Source organism: Geotrypetes seraphini, chromosome 4 (assembly GCF_902459505.1).
Source record: "Geotrypetes seraphini chromosome 4, aGeoSer1.1, whole genome shotgun sequence".
In the NCBI taxonomy this organism is placed as follows: Eukaryota; Metazoa; Chordata; class Amphibia; order Gymnophiona; family Dermophiidae; genus Geotrypetes; species Geotrypetes seraphini.
Window position 1 is genome coordinate 220,305,702 of NC_047087.1, and position 22,483 is coordinate 220,328,184.

The 22,483-nt window shown below is 44.5% G+C and overlaps 1 protein-coding gene across 2 annotated transcripts in view; it reads right to left on the reverse strand.

The window, feature by feature from the left end:
• CSGALNACT2 (chondroitin sulfate N-acetylgalactosaminyltransferase 2) overlaps positions 1–22,483 on the reverse strand; it is a 105,968-nt gene that overhangs the window by 78,337 nt on the left and 5,148 nt on the right. The window contains exon 2 of one of the 2 annotated variants that reach the window (XM_033942180.1): positions 741–871. The exons of the other annotated variant lie outside the window; for it this stretch is intronic. The gene's annotated coding sequence lies outside the window, so the exon portion shown is untranslated. The remainder of the gene's footprint in view (positions 1–740; positions 872–22,483) is intronic. 2 annotated transcript variants of the gene reach the window in all.

The following is a 22,483-nucleotide window of genomic DNA, read 5'->3' on the forward strand; positions in this document are numbered from 1 at the left end:
CTCATGAAATCACCAGACAGCAAAGGTAGGAAAAATGATTTTATTTTCAATTTAGTGATCAAAACGTGTCAGTTTTGAGAATTTATATCTGCTGTCTATATTTTGCACTATATTTGTCTATTTTTCTATAGTTACTGAGGTGACCGAGCTCACGGAGATGGGGCGGAAACAGGGTTTTTAAATTTTAGTCCTAGTAGTTTGCCGGTCCACAAAATAATTCTTTTATTTCTGCCGGTCCACGGGTGTAAAAAGGTTGAAAAACACTGTACTAATGTATTTTAAACAATTTCAGCCTGCCCCAATGTTGCTTCAGGCAGTCTCACCAGGCAAGACAGAATCTGTTCACTGGAAGATGGGATTCTCCAGTAAGACCCCCTCAAATGCCAGGGACCATAGCCTTAACAGCAGCAGCTTCTTTCTCATCCCAAGCCCCTCTCTAGGGAACATATCCCACACCATATGGAACAGTACTGTGGCCTGGCTACAGCGAGTCCAAGGGCTCCTTTTACTAAGCTGTGAGAGCGTTTTTAGCGCGCGCAGAAATTTAGCGCACGCTAAACCCGTGCAACGCGGCTAGAGCTAACACCAGCATTAGTGTCTAGTGCGCTAAAACCGCTTTCGCAGCTTAGTAAAAGGAGCCCCAAGTTTACAACTTTTCAACCAATTGTTAAATAAAAGAAATAAGGTAAAATTACTCATTTTCCTTTTGCTTCCAGACAGATGTCATCTGATCAACTCACCAGATTGCTGAATGCAGCGCTTCAGTTTTACAAGGCAAATGAAAGCTGAGACTTGAGTTAAGATGTGGAACTCATAGACAAAATGCGGTAAGGCTTCAGACAGTTTGTGATGGGACTTCTGGAAAAGTAATCTGCCAACACACAGCATTTTACCATAAATGGGAAACTCTACTTGAAAAAGGTTATTTTAAAATTCTTGTTTCAAAGTCCTATGCATTACTTTTTGTATAAGAATTCTCCATTGGGGGAAAAAATGTATCTGTATTAAGTGTACTCTGTGGTCTGTAAGAAAAATAACCTAAATATATGAAAAGGTTTTACCTCCATATTTCCAGAGCCAGCACACACCACAAAGGTGGTATATCCTTTACCAGCAGGGTGTGCATGCCCCTCTCAGATCTAGCAGAGATTACACATGCCACCAAAGAAAGGGAACTCCGAGGATGGGTGGTAAACAGTTTTTATTTTGTGGTAAAGAGTCAATGTATGTACTTTAGAGCTCTATAAGCTCAAAGTGATGCACTGGATCAAAGATAATTTTGGAATCAGCTGTGGGGTTTTTTTTTCTTTTATTTATCATTGAATATTTTCAAAATCTTACTTACAATATAATGCAGCAAGAAATAAAAAAAATCAAGCCAACATTAATGAGGAGATGAACGGCTCTTTTTACAAAGTCACAGTAGCGACTGTTGCTGTGGTAATCCCTCCGACCACCATAGGGATGTAATGGGCGCTGGAGTGTTTGCCATGGGGCAGCCACTACAGCTACTTTGTAAAAGGAGGGTGGGGTAAGAGAATTTTAAAAAAGGAAAAAGTAACAAAGTAATGTACAAAACTACATTGTATTGCTTAACACCTGACAAATCTAGTCCCAAATTATCCAATAAAATCTCTACCTGACATTAAGCAACAACAGGAAATTACATTACATTGGTGTCTTCTATCCCACCAATACCTTTCAGTTCTAAGCGGTTTACAACAAGAAATTAGCCTGGGCATTCCCAGGGAGACTACAAGTTTGAGAGCTATAGTATGCGTTGAGATCTGGGAAGAGTCGATACGGTTTCGTTAGATCATTTGGCAAATTTCTTGAATAGTATGGTTTTCAGTTCTTTCCCGAATGTTTTGTAATTGGGCGTCATGGTCAGCAGATTTGAGAGGTGGCAGTCTATTTTCGCTGCTCTGATGGCTAGTAGACCGTCATATATATTTTTTGCTTTGGATGCCTTTGATTGAGAGGTAGGTAAAGTGTGCTTGAGTTCTCCTTGGTCTTGATGTGTTTTTCCTGATTACGCGGTTGTTCAGATAACTTGATCCATTTCCATTTAGGGCTTTGAATAGCGTGCAGTAAAACTTGGGTTGTATGCATGCTTGTACTGGGAGCCAGTGTGAGTCTTGGAAAGCTGAGGTAATATGGTCGTATTTTTTCAGTCTTAGGGCTGTATTTTGGACTGTTTGTAATTGTTTTAGCATGTTGGCGGGGCAAGACAGGTAAAGTATGTTACAGTAGTTCAGGAGACCTAGGATTAGCGCTTATACTATGAGTTTGAATTGTTCATTGTTGAAGTATTTTCGGATTTGTCTTAAGTTGCGAATGCCTTCTGAACTGCTTTGCTGATTTGAAGTTGCATGGTGCAGCCTTTGTCTATCATTATTCCTAGCAGTTTTAGGTTGGGTTGTAAGGGATATGGGATGGAGTTTATTTCTAGGTTTGTTATGGTTGGGGTTTTGTTTTTTTCTAGAAGTAAGAATTTCGTTTTGTCTTGATTCAGTTTTAATTTGTGGTCTCTCATCTATTTTGACACTGTTTCTAGTGCAATGTGTACTTTGTTGTATTGGGGGTGGTTTGGTTGAAAGGCAGGAGGATGGTGATATCATCTGCATAGCTGTATGACATTATGCCTAGTTTGTCTAAGCATGTGCCAAGTGTAGCTATGTAAAGGTTGAAGAGTGTTGGCGATAGTGGGGAGCCTCGGGGGACCCAGCAAAGGGTTATTCCAGGATTCTGATGGTTCATTATTTGCTTTTACTCTGTATCTTCTTGAGTGGAGGAATCCTTCAAACCAATTGTAGACTTTGCCTGTGATTCCTATTACCTCCAGTGTTTGTAGTAGGATGTCATGATCTACTAGGTCAAATGCCGCTGTGAGATCAAGTTGTATGAGTAGCATTATTTGCTTTTGCTTAGGTGTTATTCTGGGGTCGGTGGCTGAGGTTAGCCCTGTTTCTGTGAGGAAGAGGCATCCTAGTTTTTGTTTCTATCCAGTCCTTTATGATCTCAGTTTTTGGGCCTAGGGATCTGATGTTCATTTATGCACATTTTATTGATGTAAATTTTAGTATTGTGTGATATTTTTGGGTAGATGAGTGTGTCTGCTTGGGGGTGGGTTTGATCCTGGGATGGTTTCTGGAGGCATTTGTAGGTTTTCTCCCCCAGGTCTGGGGGGATGCTGTGGTGCATGCAGATGGAGCAGTCAACCACATTTATATGGTTTCTCCCTGCTGGGTGGTGGTTTCTATTGCTCGTTACTATAACTGGAATTGGTGAGTTATAGTTTCCTTTTGCTTTCCAGAATGTTAGGATCAAGAGTAGTAGGGCGATGACTATTTGTTTCTGTTTTATTGTCTTCATTTTTTGTGGAAGTTTGAAGGTGAGGACTGGGTGAGCTGTGTTTCTTTTGGTGTTTTCACTGGTGATTGTTGTGGTCGGGAGAGGGTTATTTTGTTATAGGGGGTCTTTAACTGTGTTTTTTTGATATAGTTTGGTGTCTTGGTCCACATGAAGGGCCTCCCAAAGGGTCCACTGGCAGGATGTGTCTGCTTTTTCAGCGTCCCTCAAATAGGGTTGAAGAAGAGCAGGAGCTCTGTGGTGGGCGGAGCCAGGCTCGATCCTCACGTCTGGAACAGTGTCAGGCGGAGGGACAAGATGGAGGGAACCTTCCTCCTTCCTTTGCCTTGTTGTTCTCTGGAAAAAACATTTTGGCGTCCCTCAAATAGGGCTGCAGAGGAGCAGGAACTCTGCAGTAGGGGGGAGCCAAGCCCGATCCTCGCGTCTGGAGCGGTGTCAGGCTGAGGAGCAAGATGGAGAGAACCTTCCTCCTTCCTCTGCCTTGCTATTCTCTGGGGAAAAAAAACTTTAAGCTGGCAGGAAATGTCTATTCAAGCAAGAAGGGGGCGGGGCTTCCTGCCGAAGAAAGATTAGAACGTTGCTATTCTTGTGCAGTGAAGAGGACTGCAGGCCTCCTTTCCCCTCACTGTGCTGGAATAAGCTTGCCACACTCTGGATCAAAGCCCTTTCAAGGGCTGGCAGGAAATGGCTGCTCACTAGACATTCCAAATCACCTGAATAAAAAAGCAATTCCAAAAATTTACTAATTCAAGATAAAGACCATTCCCCCAAACTTAATATTCAAAGCTACTTAAATTGCTAGGAACAGCTAATAGTCAGTTAAATAGCATATTGGCGCCTAACCGCGGATATTCAGCAGAAGATAACTGCGTATCTCCTGATGAATATTTGCAGTTAGCCGATAAGTAGCTATATTTCGCGACACAGCCAGCTGGTGCAGATAATTCAGTGCTAAACCAGCTATGTTTAGCAACAAAATAAACTGCATAAACAGAAGGTCCATCTTCAGCCGCTGAGCATTTAATTGGTCAACACTGAACATCAGCATAACCAAAAATAAAACCATATATTCAATGCCGGTTGCTAGAAATGGCCCAGGACTGAATGCCTGGGCTTAACGCCAGTGGCAGATAGCAAAAGTGCAGCCAGCTGAATATTGGGCCCCATAACTATGTAGCCAAACATAGTTGTCCTGTGAAAAACCAAGCATTTGAAAAATGTAAAGAAAATATAAGTAGCAGGGAATACTAGAAGCCTTAGTAATTATGCAGGAGTGATACCAGCATGCCAGCCATATGGCATACTCAAGGTCAGGCAGCGAGAGGACAAAGAAACAGTGAAAATATTCAGTGGAGCTGCAAAGGCTCCTAGTCTAGTGCTGACTAAGCTGGAAAATCCAAACAGCAGCTGGGCTAGAACAGTTTTAATTTTTCTGACTAGTACTGATCCTTTCTTGATTTATTCTTCTCCCGCTGCAGACACATGACTGGAAAAGATGTTGCAATTTATGAAAGCATGATGATTCTTCTGTTTTTGTTTGAATCTGCAAAGTGAAGTTGCTTACTTGTAACACGTTCTCCCCACAGATGGGAGGATTAATCACGCATACAAGTGAGGGGCATCATCTGATGGCAACCTGAAAAGAATAAAACTCTTCTAAAGCACAAAAGTACTGTAAAGTTCTGTGCACACACAGCCCTTCTCAAGCACAGCAGCATCCTCAGCCACCATAGTTTAAATTGGAGAAGTGGGTGGAATTGTGTTGCCTGATTAATCTCACCACCTATAGAGAATACCTGTTACAGGTAAACAATTTTGTTTTCTTCATCCATAAGCAGCAGTAAACCAGGAATACAAGAAGCTCAGGGTTGCTTCAGCATTTGAGAGAAATTGACCCACCACTGGGGAGCAACCCATTCATATATACGAAAGATGAATCATCTCATCTGGAGAGATTTTGGTCAAAGCAGCACTGAACAGGCACCCTCCCTGACTGCACTGTCATCTAGATGAGGCCTCAAAGTAGAAATATACTGTATACTCGGAACCAGTTAGCTTCTTTTCACATGGTCTCCAGGACAGATTTTGAGACAGCTACAGTAGCAACTGTGGCTTTGATCGGCAAAGCTCAACACTCAGAGCAAAAACCAGCTTGATTGTAAATATATTGGAATATACTAGACAAGTAATGAATGTATACTGTCCCACTGGAATATCAAGTCTAAAAATCAAAGATCAACTGTTGCATGAATTTACTAAAAAAGTTCCCTGGGGTTTTTTTTTTCTTCCAGTACCGTATTTTCTCACATATAACGCGCGCGTTATACGTGGTTTTTACGTACCGCGCACATCCTTGCACGTTATACAAAATTTTTTTTACATAGTTTCCCCCCCCCCCGACGTCCGATTCACCCCCCCCCCCCGCAGGACCGCTCGCACGCACCCGCACCCTGAAGGACCGCTCGCACCCCCACAGCCTCCCGACCCCCCCCCCATCATGTAGAAGCTCCTACCGGTGTCCTGCTACTTCCTCTTGGCAGTCCCGACACCCGACACGATCGGGGAAAGAGGGAGCTCAAGCCCTCTTGCCCCAACCAACCGCGGCACCCCCGACATGATGGGGGCAAGAGGGAGCTCAAGCCCTCTTGCCCCCCCCCCGACTCCCCAACACGATCGGGGCAAAAGGGAGCCTAAGCCCTCTTGCCCCGCCGACTCCCCAACTCCCCGACAATATCGGGCCAGGAGGGAGCCCAAGTCCTCCTGGCCCTGGCGACCCCCCCCCGCTAGTTGTTCGGGCCAGGAGGGAGCCCAAACCCTCCGGGCCACGGCGACCCCCTATCCCCACCCTGCACTACATTACGGGCAGGAGGGATCCCAGGCCCTCCTGCCCTCGACGCAAACCCCCTCCCCCCAACGACCGACCCCCCCAGCCAACCCGCGACCCCCCTGCCGTCCCCCATGACACCCCACCCCCCTTCCCCGTACCTTTGTGTAGTTGGCCGGACAGACGGGAGTCAAACCCGCCTGTCCGGCAGGCAGCCAACGACGGAATGAGGCCGGATTGGCCCATCCGTCCCAAAGCTCCGCCTACTGGTGGGGCCTAAGGCGCCTGGGCCAATCAGAATAGGCCCGGGAGCCTTAGGTCCCACCTGGGGGCGGGGCTTGAGGCACATGGGCCCAACCCGACCATGTGCCCAAGGACCCGCCCCCAGGAGGGACCTAAGGCTCCCGGGCCTATTCTGATTGGCCCAGGCGCCTTAGGCCCCAACAGTAGGCGGAGCTTTGGGACGGATGGGCCAATCCGGCCTCATTCCGTCGTTGGCTGCCTGCCGGGCAGGCGGGTTTGGCTCCCGTCTGTCCGGCCAACTACACAAAGGTACGGGGAAGGGGGGTGGGGATGTCATGGGGGACGGCCAGGGGGGTCGCGGGTCGACTGGGGGGGTCGGTCATTGGGGGAGGGGGGTTTGCGTCGAGGGCAGGAGGGCCTGGGATCCCTCCTGCCCGTAATGTAGTGCGGGGTGGGGGGAGGGGGTCGCCGTGGCCAGGAGGGTTTGGGCTCCCTCCTGGCCCGAACAACTAGCGGGGGGGGTCGCCAGGGCCAGGAGGACTTGGGCTCCCTCCTGGCCCAATATTGTCGGGGAGTTGGGGAGTCAGCGGGGTAAGAGGGCTTGGGCTCCCTTTTGCCCGATGTGTCGGGGAGTCGGGGGGGGGGGGCAAGAGAGCTTGAGCTCCCTCTTGCCCCGATCGTGTCGGGGGTGCCGCGGTTGGCTGGGGCAAGAGGGTTTGAGCTCCCTCTTGCCCCGATCGTGTCGGGGAGTCGGGACCGCCAAGAGGAAGCAGCAGGACACCGGTAGGAGCTTCTACATGATGGGGGGGGGTCGGGAGGCTGTGGGGGTGCGAGCGGTCTTTCAGGGTGGGAGTGCGGGTGGGAGTGCGTGCGAGCGGTCCTTCGGGGTGGGGGTGCAGGTGCGTGCGAGCGGTCCTTCGGGGTGGGGGTGCGAGCGGTCCTGCGAGGGGGAGGTGTATCGGACGTCGGGGGGGGCATCAGGTTTTCAGGGTGGGGACAGGACTTCAAGGGGGAGAGGAGAGTCAGGGCGGGCGAAAGGAGAGTCGGGGTGGCCAGAGGAGAGTCGGGGCGGGTGAAAGGAGAGTCGGGCAGCGACGGGAGAGTTGGGCAGCATGCGCGGTATACGGGTGTGCGCGGTATATAAAAATTTCGGTACATAAATTTGTGTTTTTCGCGCGCTATACCCGTGTGCGCATTTTACACGGGTGCGCGTTATCTATATGAAAATACGGTAATACTTACAGCCTGGCCCTAGAGTATGGAAAGCTTTTTCTTCTTCGTGCCTATCAGGCTTAAAATGAAAAGTAAGCAATGCTACCTCCTCAACAATGTAGAAAGATACTATCTTTTAAAATTTGTTGACTGGATGGTTTTACTCCCCAAGTATGCAGGTGGTTTGATGGACATATGATTAAGCAAGATGAAATTCTATATGTAGGTTTTCTTCCTAATCTCATTCCTCCTTGTCAATATAAAATATAGCCACTTGATTGTCTGAATGAGTGACTGACCTTGAAGATGTACAAATGTTCAATATGTAAAATATTGTTCTCGGCAAAAGAAGGTTGATAGAAAGAAGCCTCTTTGACTTTGACAAATTTTTTTCATTGGGTATTTGGCATGTACCACCTACCAAAGAATATCCAAGCGATTTATAACATAACAAATTTTTATTTATATATTGCATAAGACTTGCTCTATGTGGTTTACAAAAGAGGAAAAACTTTTCAGCGTCAGTGGAGACTCAGAAAGAGATAGCAGCGGAGTTACAAAAATAGTTGACAGTAAGTTTTTACAAAGAGGTAAAGCAGGCTATTCAGGAAGGGTTCCATGAATGGAAAAATCTTAACAATCAGTATAGTCTGGAGTTCTTATGCTTTCAGGTGGATTTCTTGGGACACCAAGCCACACAGTGGTATAAATTGATATCAGGATTTAAGAATAAAAAACCAAGTACTGGACTTAGAGACATTTGGAGTATTGAGATTAAGCATCAAATTTCTGCGTCTCAATGGCCACGAATTTGGTCTTTTCTGCATCATGGCCTTTTGGAAATCAATTTGGTCTCAAATAAATTCTTTATTAGAAAACCATGTAGCATTATCATATGATACAATTCTGTTTGGTATTTCAATGAGAACAAAAAGTCAAATTTCATCAAGCAATAATAAACTTCTATTGATTATGACAGGAGTCGCCATGCAACATATCACCAGTAACTGGAAAAATTACAATAATCTTAGCTATACATACTGGTGGAATTCGTTGTGCCACATTTACAAAATGGAAAGAACAATTGCTATACAGAAAGGGAATTATAATAATTTTTAAAAGATATGGGGGCCATTGACAAATTATTGTAATGATTAGACATCATTTTCCACATGGGGGAGGGGGATGGTATAAAGTTCTATTAAAGGTTTAATCAATAGATAAGAATGCAATATTTATATGATATTTTTGATTGAAATTTTTGTAGAAAGGGTGGGTGGGGAGGGAATAAATTTATGTATTTACGATAACAATAGAAAGAAATTCAAGTGATGTGTAAAATTTTAAATGATGTAATATTGTGTACTTGATGTAAGATGAAAAATGAATAAAGAATTTGAAAAAATAAAGAGGTAGAAAGATTAATGACAAGGGGCTACCATATAACTTGGCAACAGCGGTAAATTCTAAGGTTCAGAAGTTAGCAGATGAGCCTTAAAAAGGAGGTATAGCAGATCAGTATCAGTGAGCTATGTCATAAGTAACAAGCTAGGCTAGCATTTGAGATAGTTTCCAAGAGTATCTAAGGTCTGCTGAATTTCAGGAAAAGGTAATGTATATACTCGAATATAAGCTGATCCGAATATAAGTCGAAACCCCCATTTTCCCTCCAAAAGGAAGAAAAATGGTTGACTCGAATATAAGATGGGGGCTTAATAGTCAAGTGCCAGGACCTGCATCCAGTGTCTCCTCCCCTGCCAGGCTCTGCACCAAGCCTCCCTCCTTGCCAGGCTCTGTACCCAGCCATCTTCCTTTCCTTACCAGGCTCTGTACCCAGTCCTCCTCAATCCTTGCTAAGCTCTGCACTCAGCCCTCTTCCCTCCCTGCCCTACCATGCTCTGTACCCAGCCCCCTCACATCTTGCCAGGCTCTATACCCAGCCCCCTCACTCCAAGCCAGGCTTTCTAACCTGCCTCACCTTCCTACCTCTGGTGGTCTAGTGGTAGACCTGTCCCATACACCGCTGGACCACCAGGGATTAAAAATGGCGCAAAAGGTAAACGTGCACCGGGGGGGGGGGGGGGGGTAAAAAAATGTTAGTCAGCATCCCTCCTGTCCCAGCCTGCTGTATCGTCCGGGATTGTCTGACCAAAGAGATTGCTGCCATTTGCCTTCTGTTGAAGATATTAAGGGCAGCATTGGGTTCTTGGTTGGTTGGGTCCCAGATCTAGATGGTGGCCTTTTATGTGTGTAGAGCAGATAGGTAACCACAAGTAGTGTAGTTCTTGTAGAAAGGTGAATAGGTCTGAGACCATTTTATCGTCTTTTTCTTCTACATGGAGATTTAAGCCCCCCTAGCAGTATGCAGTTTGACAAGGAGAGCGAGTTTTTGAATGCAAAGTCATAGAACTTGTGTTTTGCACTGGGCCAGATTTTTGGTGTCACAAAAAACGAAGATGCATTTGGGGGGATCTTTTAAAGTTGGGCTGGATAGCGGACAGGAGTTCAATGTTCTCATTTTGGTCAAACTTTAGTATATTGAACTCAAGGAATTTGTTTATTATAAGTGCAAAGTCTTTGATGGATGGGTCGTCAGCTAAAGGTAGCCACATTCTGTTAGGAATAGGCATCCTAGTTTTCTTCCAAAAGCCAGTCTCTGATGAGGTTCGCTTTATTCCTGACAGATTGTATATTGGCATATGCACATGAGATGGAGAGACAATTGGTTGCCTGGTAGTGTGTTGATCGTGACAGAATGTATAAGGTTCTGCCTTTTCTGGGTCTAGAATGTGTGGGTTTGTTTCTCTGGTTATGTATAGCATGGATTGGTTTCACAGAGGCCTCATGGCAGTCTCTGATGGTTCTGAATGTTGGTGTTGGTCCAATACATCATGCTGGGTCTTATAATCTTGTAGTGGATGGGTATTTACCTAGGACCAAAAGTATTCCATCCCAAGCTGCCATAAAAAGTAAGGTAGAGCAGGATAATAGTCATATACCATATATACTTGAATATAAGTCGAGACTTCCATTTTCCCCCAAAAGGAGGAAAAATGGTTGACTTGAATATAAGTCGGGCGGAATAAAATTTGAATGCCCTCCCCTACCAAGCTCTTCACCCAGCCCCCTACCCAGGCACTGTACCCAGCTCCCTTCCTTCCTTCCCTCCCCTGCCAGACTCTGCACTGTGTTTACCCTCCATGCCCTGTCCTCATACCTTCTCTACCAATCCCTGGTGGTCCAGAGGTGCAGCAGGCAGGAGCAAGCTTTCTGTGCTCCTGCCCCGCTGGTTGGTGGTAGCTGCCGTAAGATCGGGTTTCTTCAGCCACTGAGCCGGAGCACATTTTGGTGCCGTTGCTGGGTGCTGAGCGGCTTCTTTGACTGGCTTCTATGAATTTGCAGGAGCCAGCCGTAAGAATTTGCAGGAACCAGTCAGGAAGATGCTCAGCGCCAAGCAGGAGCGCCAAAGCTCGCTACCATGAGTAATGCTTTCATCTCCACAAGTACTCTAATGAAAAGTAATCCTTTGTGTACGGTGAAGGTTTTATTTGTCAAAGTTTATGAGGTATCCCAGGCTAGGCAAAAGTCTTGTTCCTTAAAGGTGATAACCAGCTCCAGGGACAGAAGATACTGAAAAACTAACAAATGTAGGCAGTGTTCCTACATAGCCAACACATTTGGTGAATAGCCTATGAACTGATGACCAACCAAAAATGAGGACCTCATACCTATAAAGTCTTATTTGCAGCCTGCAGCTGAGGTAAACTGCTACATAAAAGCAAGCATCTTTGAGATTTAAAAAACATAAACAAAATTAATTAACTAAGTACAGGAGAATGATGTGGGTTTTGTTTTCAACTTTTCTTTTCTTGGAAAGGTGGATAAAAAAAACAACAACAACAAACAAGCTTTCATTAGACTGATTTAATATATTTGTCACAAACCTATAAGAGTTCTCTTTTCATTAGGTCAGTGAAGAAAACAACACCTGTGACTAAGGAAAAGTCTTTGGCAGTAACAAACAGTGGGACACAGGAATGTACTGATCTATAATTACGCAAATTTTCCCCTGGATACTATATATATGATGTTGAGTTTTCAGTGCAGAGCCAAGATGTGCATGCATCTTAATTGGCTAATGAGCCTTAATTAGCAAGCGACTGATATCAATTACTGCAGTTAAATGGCAATAACTCTAATTTGTATGTGCATCTGCCCATGCCCTATTCTAGTGGTGTTCGCTGCAAGACCCAAAAGCTGATGGCGACCCTCCGAGACCTCTGGGGCAGCCCACGGAACCTGTCCAGAACGTCACAAAAAAACCCCTTCCCGACAGGATTCGGCACTTTTTTTTTACCAACAGTTGGAATTAGGCAATGCCATTGAAAGGATTTATTAACTTTAAACCTTGATATGTAACATTGGAAACAGCCATGGCGCAAGCGAACCGAGATCCTTTAAGGGGCAGTTTCACAGGCTTTGTGCCAAGCACAATTGAAATCAATTTTTGGAGCATTTAAGCAAACTCCAATTCGGGTTCCCTGAGGAAGAGATTGAAACGGGGCCACGTCAGGACTCCCCAAGTTATCTTTGAGATAAGTGGCTTGTTTATTCCATTGAGCACAGCTACTTTATAGTTGTCTAAGTTTAATAGCAAAGCTGAAAAAGTAAAACCAAAAAGAAAAAATAACAAAAATCAAATGTTACCTTATGCAATGAGTGGATAATAAGCTCCGCGATTGGGAACAATCCCTACAGAGCTTCATATCTCCGAGAATATGAGAAGAACATGTGGGGTATAATACCTACTGATGAAACACAGCTGCATTGAGTGAGTGAGTGATAATGCCATTTTTTGTACAAAGATGGATGTAGGGCAGAAAGTGAAGGAGAGAAAAACAGTTAAGAGCACAGGCAGAAGGAAGTACAGCCAGAGACTGGGAAAAGATGACTAGAAAAAGAAAATCTATATTTAATAATAATAATAATAAAAATTTTATTTTTATATACCGCCAAAGCCATGATAGTTCGAGGCGGTTTGCTTTCTTAATCTGTTGAACTAAATTATCTGAAACAAATATGTAATCAATTCTGGAAAATGATTTATGAACATGGGAGTAAAATGAAAATTCCCGATCATTGAAATGAAGAATCCTCCAAATATCTTTTAAACCACAGGAATTTATCAAATTATCTAATCCTAAAGATTTTAATATTTTACTAGGCTTTTTATCCAAAAGATTAAAAAAGAAAAAGAAAATCACCAGACAACAAAGGTAGGAAAAATAATTTTATTTCAATTTAGTGATTGATGTAGTATGTTGATTTTGAGAATTTACTTCTGCTGTCTATATTTTGCACTGTTCAGGAAAATAAATGCATTTGTTTCTATTTCTCTGGTGTTGTAGTGCATGAAGAATCTGGCATTTTAGGGCTTCGTTTGTATATATATTAGGACTTTTATCTTATGGTCCTATATCTGCATAGGGTTTATTTCTGCTCTGCACTATGTGACCAAAGCAAGGTGTTCTGGTAGGAACGAATGTCATGAAGCACTATTGGCATAATGGCCCTAAGTAGGAAGATACTTGTCAGCTCTCCTTCAGCCCTTTTGGACCTAAAACAGCCTTCACTTAAAAATTAGCGAAGACCACTGCACTATTCTATAACCTCACATGCCTAAATATTACATTACATTACATTACATTACATTAGGGATTTCTATTCCGCCATTACCTTGCGGTTCAAGGCGGATTACAAAAGGTTAATTTAAAAAAGACAGAATTACAATGATTAGCTAGAGAGGTAAGTTGTAGATCTTAAGAGCATTTAGAGGTCGTGTTGTTATTGCTGTTTCAGGAATTTCTTGAAAAGTGTGGTTTTTATTTCTTTTCTGAATGTCCAGGTGTGCAACTCAAAAGAGAGTGTGGTCAGGAGAGGGGCATTCCAAAATGTTGTACACAAGGTTATAGAATAGCCCCATTTCTTGCCAAAATGCCAGGAGTTGGGCGCTGGCATTTATACCAAGTTTCAGCTGGTTTAAGTACAGTACCAGAACACTTTCTGGATGTGGCATTGGCTCTATACGATATTCTATAAACAATGCAGAACTCAGAATTCCATTTAAAGAATAGCGTTCCATGCCAATTTTTTCTAACAAGTCTCGGCACCATTCATTGTGATTCAACCACTAACATACCCTAACCCAGTGGTTTTTATACCTGTCCTGCGGGACCCCCCAGCCAGTTGGGTTTTCAAAATATCCCTAATGAATATGCATGAGTGAGATTTGTCTATAAAGTAAGTAGTAGGCATGCAACTTTCTTTCATGCATATTCATTAGGGATAACTTGAAAACCAGGACAGGTTTTAAGAACCACTGCCCTACCCGATCCACTTTGCTCACTACCCACATCCTCTCTTTAGCAGTGGCAATTTTTAAGCCCTTCCATACTTCACCCTGAACAGCTGCACCACTCACCCAGACCTTAGTACTGCACTGGTGGGCCATATTTAACAAATAGTGCTTGGCTGCATATTAATACGCTTATAAATAATATTAGCAACACTGTTTTTTTTATAAAACAGCTCTTCTGCACAAAGGCCACCTCTAACACAAGGTTAACAATTAAAACAAAGCAAAAATACAACCAATGATTGCCAGGAAGAGCAGCTTTTACATCAGTTCTTACTAGAGATATTATGTGTTTGACTATAAACTCGCACTGCAAGGACATTTTCCAAAATATTTTTCTGAAGGGCTTCTCATCTACATTCCAGTTTTCTCCTGACAGTCTATCCCTTGAAACAGAAAATTACTCAGTTCTTGGATGAAGTCCTCTTTTCTTATTCCCACTGATAAGATGGCTCACAAAAAAAAAAAAACCGACGATGGACCATCTGTTTGCAATTATGGTGGCTACCAACTGCAGGATTGCTAAATTATATCCCACAGAGGGAAGAGGCATGTCTGGTTGTGGCAGAACATGACAGAAAGGGAAGCAACAGAAGAGATTTATCAACAGTACATGAAATACCTGATAAAACTGAATGAGAAGGAAGAATTATCAACCAGTCCCCAAAGGAAACATTAACCTGATGTAATTCTATCAACGGTTTTGAGAGGGGTTTTTTTTTTTTTAGTATTTCTTTTTTTTTCAACAGGCTGCATTGCCTTGATTTTCTCAACCTAAGACTTATCAGAGACAAATACTGTATGTGATGTACTCAAAAGAAAATTCAAAGACTTTATAACAGCTAAAGATATTGATGATATTAAAGTGTTGTTATACTTAATTAGGCCAACACACACAAGTCTATATGAGACAAAAATACAACACAACCACACTCTCAAAACGTTTTGCAGCACAGCAAACACACATACCATGTAAATGTTAATTAGGCAACATGGGGGTAAACTCCTTATTTCTTAACTTGTCTGCAGCAAGGAGGAAGACTGTCTTAATACAGTAGAGATTTTAAAAAAATTACCAGGACGTGTCCTCTCCCCCCCCCCCCAAAAAAAAAAAAGCACAATTTCTGGTACATTAAAGAGAAAATAGGAAAGTGGATGGCAGGTTCTTGGTCTATCTCTGCTTTTTCCTTTTATAAATGTTTGTACCCATCCAAACAACTATCAAATCACTTTGTTAAGACCAGAAGGGTTTCAGGGCCACCGTGCCTTCTCTTCCAATTCAATCAAATATGTGTTCACAATACAGTTCTACAAACTTCTTTCTCTCAACAAATATGATTTATAAAACAACCAGGATGTATATATATTCATTTGTATATGAGCAATGGAAGTTTGTGTCTAGACCTCTTTTCTTCATCTTTGAAATTTATCCTCTGTAATCTCATACTCTAGATCAGCGTTCTTCAACCGCCAGTCCACAGTGTGATCAACGCGGCGTCTTCGGGCTGGCTCCCTGAGTGCTGCAGTGCACAAAGCCATGGGAAAAGGCTCCTACGCGCATCCTGCACCTGAACCAGAAGCCTTCTCTCTGACATCACACAACGTCAGAGGGAAGGCTTCCAGATGAGGCGTGGGACGCTGCCCACAGCTTTGTACAATTAGTACTATTATGGGAGCAGGATCTGGGGCAGAGATTGAGTGGAGATGGGCATGACTTAGCTCAGTGTTCTTCAACTGCCGGTCCACGGACCACTGCCGGTCCACAAAATAATTATTTTATTTCTGCTGGTCCATAGGTGTCAAAAAGTTGAAGAACACTGCTCTAGATTGCCTAAGGAGAGTGGGGATGGTTACATTTTGGAACCTCTGAGAAGTGTAAATGTTTTGGGGAAACAAATTTGACTATTGTAAGGTGCTCTTCTACTAACCATGGTAAATAAAGAGTGCAAAAAGAGACTGATTACCGTAACTACATGCAAAGCTCAAATCCAACCAAACTTGTGGTGCTGATACTGACAAATAAAGATTATTTTCAGCAGTTTAGCTTTCTTTCCTCTATTTTGTTGCTAAATGGAAAGCAGATTGCACTGAACTTTGCACAGGGGTATAACACGCTTCAGACTGATTTAGTTCAAAATAAGAGAAATGCCATACACACGTCAAACTTATGAGCAGCAAAGCTCACTGTGAAGACTTCACCCTAGACTACTTTCAAATCAATTTTTACAGATGTTTCCATACTTTTGTAAATGTTACTACATCTTAAATTTGTTTAAAAAAAAAAAAAAGGGTTCTAAGCCAGGTGCAGTCCAAGAGAGATTGCCTCATCTTGAAGTGAGGTGCACAACTTCGGTCCAATGGCCACTAACAGGTTTGGTTTTCTAGGTCCCCAAGTGCTTAGATCAAATGTTTGCAAATATATGTGATCAATATTAATTGTGGATATCATGGACACCAGGCTTCTTAGCAGCCCTTAAAGACCAGTACAGTACATTTTTGCAAATCAAACTGCTTTTACAGAAAGCTAGTGCGATACCCACCCTTAGAGAATCAAATATAGGGGTCGACAAATTCACTAAAGAAAAATATGCAGATGGCGGCAATCGGAGGAATGCCCCCATCTGCCTGCCTGGATCACTGGTGTGCGATCCCCGCGCAGACCATCTGCTTTCCCTGCAGATGGTCTGCGCATGTATTTTGTGTCTGTTTGGGGTTTTTTTTTGTTTTTACTGGGTTGTTTTTTTTTCAGGCCCGACTCTCCTCCTGTTGTGCCCGGCGGCGGCAGCCTCTTCCTTCACGGGACCTTGCTCTCCTTCTCTCCCCTTCCAGCCAATCCTGCTGCCCAGACTCTCCTGCTCTCTGCCGCCATCCCTGCAGTGCGAACCCGCGGGTTTAAAGCGGGGCTGCACTGCGGTATGCAGCCCCGCTTTAAACACGCAGGCTCGCACTGCAGGGAAGGCGGCAGAGAGTAGAAGCTCAGGGCAGAAAGCAGGGATGAAAGATCGGGGCAGAGCAGGGACAGGAACCGCACGTTTCGTTTTCGTGGCAAAGAGCAGGGTTGGAAGATCGGGGCGAGCAGGCAGGAGACACGGGGCAGAGCAGGGCTTCTATGGAGCCAGAGAGTCGGAAAGATGTTTTCGACTGGTCTCCAGCAGTCGCTTCTTCAGTTGATTGGCCAGCCCAGTCGGTTTTAAATTTTTGGTTGATGAATCGAGTCGCTGTCCAATTTGCATGCGTTTCTCCTCATTTGCATGCACAGATTTAAAACGGATCGCTGGAGAGATTAATGAGCGGGGCCAGAGGGAAATTTGATCGTTAAGGGGTCGCAAAACATCAGTACACAATCGGTTTGCTTTGTGAATTTAGCCCTAGGTTTCCTATTTCTTCTGGCCCCTGCAGGAAGTCAAGATATGAATGTGGATTGACAGGCTGTCTGCTTTAAAAGAGGATGCAATGGAGGAACTCAGGAAAAAGAACTGAAGCTCTTCGAGGTCTTCTATATTGTGTACAGCCAGCACCTACACCAATTCCTATTTTCTGCTGATGGTTTGTTTCCAAATCTCTAGTGGAACACTAGCGAGACCATTTAACAGCTGGCCACTCTGGCACTGTCCAGAATGAATCGCTGAACTGGTTCTTTAAACTCTGTACTTTGTGGGCCAAATTTTTTTAAGGCGATGCATGTGCATGTACAGAAGCAGACCGTAGAAACAGAAATAATTCAAGCATTGGAGAGGTGGGTGGTATTGGTGTCTGCCTGCTAAGTGAAGCTGAATGTGGTAGATACCACACTTCCCTCTAGCTGTGTTACTAGAAGCTTTACCTCACTAGCAAATCCTGATGAGACACTTGCCTAATCCAGGGATCAGCAACCTTTTTAAAGCAAAGAGCCATTTTATCCTAAATATCTAACCCAAAATTTACAAAGAGCTGCAATGGGAAGAGAAAATTTGAGATATTCCAGGTTTCTCACTTTCTTCCCTCCCCCAAGGTCTAGCTTCTCTCCCCTCTTTCTCCCCTTCAACCCCTTGCAAATCTCTGCACCTCTCACCCCTCCCTCCCTCTCTCTCCCCCCCAACCCATAATCAAGACTCTCTCCAGGCCCCGACCCTTTGCTCTTCCCTTCCCCCCAAGGGCCTACTTAGCAATCGGGTCCAACATGGGGGGGTCTTCGGGGCAGGAGCATGGCCCTCTCATGGCAGCTCAAACCCACAATGCTCCCACCCCCTCCTCTCTGCCATGTATATTCAGCCAGCCACCACCCCCTATTGAGCCTATTGAGCCTATTGAGGTACCTGGTGGTCCAGCAGAAGCCTCCTCACAGCTGCTTTTTAAAATGTCTGCCATGACCTTTCACAGCAGTTGCCGGCATTTCCTGTAGTACCGCAAGAAGTCGCAGCAGCCATTTAAGAAGGCAGCCACGAGGAAGCAGGAAAAATAGGGCCGCGTTCCTGCCACAAAAACCAACACTAGACTACCAGGTACTTCGGTAGGTCCGTGGAGCCTATATAGAGAAGAGCCACAGCCATATGGATAAAGAGCCGATGTGTCTCAAAAGCAGTAGGTTGCTGACTTCTGGCCTAATCAAAGTTAGGGTAACTGAAATCTAGCATTACTATTATATTAACTAATTTGATTGATAGCATTTCACCGTTTTTCATCCAGTCCAGGTGGACATTAGTATAGCCACCACCATTAGATGTGGTCCACAGTGATCACGGACATTCAATGGCAAGGCCATATCCAGCCACTGGCATTGAATATCTGGGTCAAAATTTGCCAACTTGGACTTTGCCAGCCAAGCCGATAATCATTGGTTAGCCAACTAAGGCAAAGCGATGAAAGACAGACCTTGTCAGCAAAGACCATATAGGATAATAAATAAATGGTCTGCCTTAAAAACAGGTGTGAAGGAACAATATTTTACAGACTTATGTGACCTTGAATAGACAAAATGGTGAGATACAGAGTGCAACATGAGCTGATCATGAGATCTGAAAGGGTGAATAAACGGTGCTGCAGAGTCGTGCTTATGGAAACGAATGGAAGGCACAAAAGTTAGACACCAGAAGACGCGGCAGGCATACTTTGAAGCTGAGCAGCGTGAGAGACTAAAGCAAAATTAACCGTGAGGAAAAGGCAGACCATTTATTTATTATCCTATATGGTCTTTGTATTTTTGAATAAAGACTGATTTCCTTGGCTGATTGGACTCCTCCCTTACCTCTCCTGCTCTACTCTCTGTAATGAGAAACTTCAGCAAAGGGAGATAATTCGATGGCAAGACGCCCTGGTTACATGGACTCTTATTCCAATCTCGAGAGCTCTTTTCATTCTGCTTTGGTTGCCTGTGCTCCCTACCTACTGCATGCGAACATTAATGGCCCCCTTTAAATGCCTTTTGCAGCTCTGTGCTCTAATTAATTATGGCATCAGCCTTAGCCACTTTAACAAAAAAATACTTATCTAGAATTCTGAAAAAAAATTGCAACTAAACCACTTTCCTTTCCATTAGTAATCCCAACATTTATTCCACTACCAGAAGCTTGAGGCATAGAGGTCCTGAGTATATGAAAAGCCTAAATTCCACCATTAATACACTTATGGAAAAACTGTACCCAACCAGTGGAACTGCTTCTCACAAGTAATATTTAGAAGCTCCAATTTTCATTAAGCAGTTTGGAAACTCAGGAAGAGGTGTTGCCAAAGTAAAACAGATCTTAGATCACAGAAGCAGTGACTAACTTGTTTGGCTGAAAACATATTTCTGGCCATTCAATATGCTATAAGTAAACTCTTACACAGTGAATGAAATGTGCTTCAGAAATCAAGGAAGACCAGTTTTCTAGACTGAACTCCATCTGATCCACTTTAGTCAACCTAGCAAGTTTGGAATAAAGACCACAAAAAAAAAAAACCCACCCAAACACTCAGGCCATTCAAAAGCACAGCTGTCAGGTCATCTGTAAACACTGGAAAATATAATACAGCAGCTATTTTTGCAGAAACCTAAGAATGTGCTTTTCATTCAGGCAGCAAAAGATTTGTTTGCTAGGGCTGTCTAAGTGACAACTGGAGCTAGCGTTCCATTTCCTGAATTAATTCAACTGAACTGCATGAGGATGTTAATGGATTCCTCACAAATTATGGGGTACTCTGTAATCTTACAGGCCACACAAGCACTGGAACTTCACTCCGGTGGATATTTTAACATTAACCTCTACTTCAAATCTGCTCAGGTTTTCCGACTAAAATTTTTCTCAGTCAAGCACAATGTCTTGGCTTCTTTCTCACACAGCCTACCCCATGTCTGTCACCGCATCTAGTGGTAATATGTACAACAGATTGTCTAAAGGCGGAATCAATTACCAACTACACGAGACACCCGGTAACTGCAAGACTGCTCAAAAGCTTTACAAATAAGAATATCTTTATATACTCATTACTTTGCTAATTCAAAGATATTACAACCTCTACAGCAGTGTTTCTCAACACGCGGTACGTGTACCCTTAGGGGTATGTGAGTCGCTTGTTGAGGGTATGTGGCACTGGCTGCTGCTGCTGAAGATATTGCTTGGCTGCCTGCCCCCCTCTGCTGCTGCTGCCGCCGGCGGAGATCCCTCATTCCTACCCGTACCCCTCCACTGAAGCCGCCACCGGGGATCCCTCCTTCCTGCCTGCCCCCTTGGAAGGATGAGTCAGAGGCTTTTTCACGCTGCATGTAGCTGGAAACCTCGTTTCCAACATCAGAGCTGATGTCAGCGGGAAGGCTTGTATGTTGGCCACGTGCAGCATGTGAACCGCTGCCTACGCGTCCCTTCAACAAGGAAGCGAGTGCAGCTCGAGCAAATAAGGGAGAGAGGGAACATGATCTGGGACAAAGGGAGAAAGGGGGGAAGGAGCATGTTGGGGCAAGGGAAGAGCACGATTTTGGGACAAAGGCTGGAAGGCAGGGAGGGGCATGAACTCGGGATACAGAAGGAAGGGGGCATGAACATTGGACACAGAAGGGAGGGAGGAAGGAGGCACTAACTTGGGACATAGGAGGGAGGGAATAGAAAGGGAGAATTATTGGGCATTGAAAGGGAAAGAGATGGTGCACATGGAGAAAGGAAGAAAGAGGAAAATTGGGCACAGAGAGAGAGGAGTGAAGAAGAGATGCATGAGGAATAGAAGGGTGGAGAAAGAACAGAGGGACAGATTGAAGGGGATGCAAGGGGGCAGAATGTTGGACATGGAGGGAGAGATGTGGCATTGTGCTGGAGAGAGATGATAGAAGGAAAAATGGGGCTGATGGGCAGTAGCAAAAAATGCTGCACATTATCCAGGTGTTGAGAGAGGGAGAAATGTTGGACGTGGCAGTAGAGGGAGTGGATGAGATGCACCCTGGATCTCTCTCTCCCTACTCCCTTTGCAACAAGAGAGGGAATGAGAGAATGACAGTGAGCGAGAGAGGGAGACATGCTGCCAATGGGGGCAGAGGAGAGAGAAATAAAAAGCTGGACTCATGGAGGGACAGAGAGAGATGTTGTTTGTGTGAAGGGAATGAGGTCCAGAGGAGAGGAAGCGTGCAGGAAACAGAAAGAAAGAAATATTGGATGCACATTAAGGAGGTAGTGCAACCAGAGACTCACGAAATCACCAGACAACAAAGGTAGGAAAAATTATTTTCTTTTCAATTTAGTGATCAAAATGTGTCAGTTTTGAGAATTTACATCTGCTGTTTATATTTTGCACTATATTTGTCTATTTTTCTATAGTTGTTCTGAGGTGACATTGCACATTTTAAAGTAGCCTTAAGCGCCTGGGCCAATCAAGGCCTTAGGCCCCTCCCCGGTGCATCTCACAATGCACCGGGAAGGGGAAAGCCCGCCATTCAGTGGAGGTAGTAAGCATCCCTCCAGCCCGCCAACTCAATAAGGTACTTGGGGGGTGTCTGGGCAGGCTTCAGGGGGGGGATCAGGGTGCTAGGGGATGTTTCAGGGGGGTAGGGGGTTTCCAGCAGGATGGACTGGACATGCCTCCTGTTGGTGATGTCTTGGTGTGGTGCCAGGAAATGTCTTGGGGGGGTTCCAGCAGGAGGGATGCCCAGTCCCTCCTGCCGAGTGATGTCTTGGTGTGGTGGCAGCAGGAGGCATTGGGCACTCCTCCTTCCACAGACATTCGGGGATGGGGGGGCAGCTTTGGGGCTTCCAGCATTGAGGGACTGGGTATCACTCCTGCCAGTAGTCTTTGCTGGGGGGCACGGGTTCCCCGCCACGGCCGCTAATCAGATCGCATCAGGGAGATTCCTTTGCCACGATCGGATCAGCGGCCGCGTCTATATGAAATGTAGACCAGCATTTTGCTGGCCTACATTTCAGGTGCCTATCGTAGTCCTAGGGAGATGCCTATGGCTGCCCTAGCTTGCCTGAGGC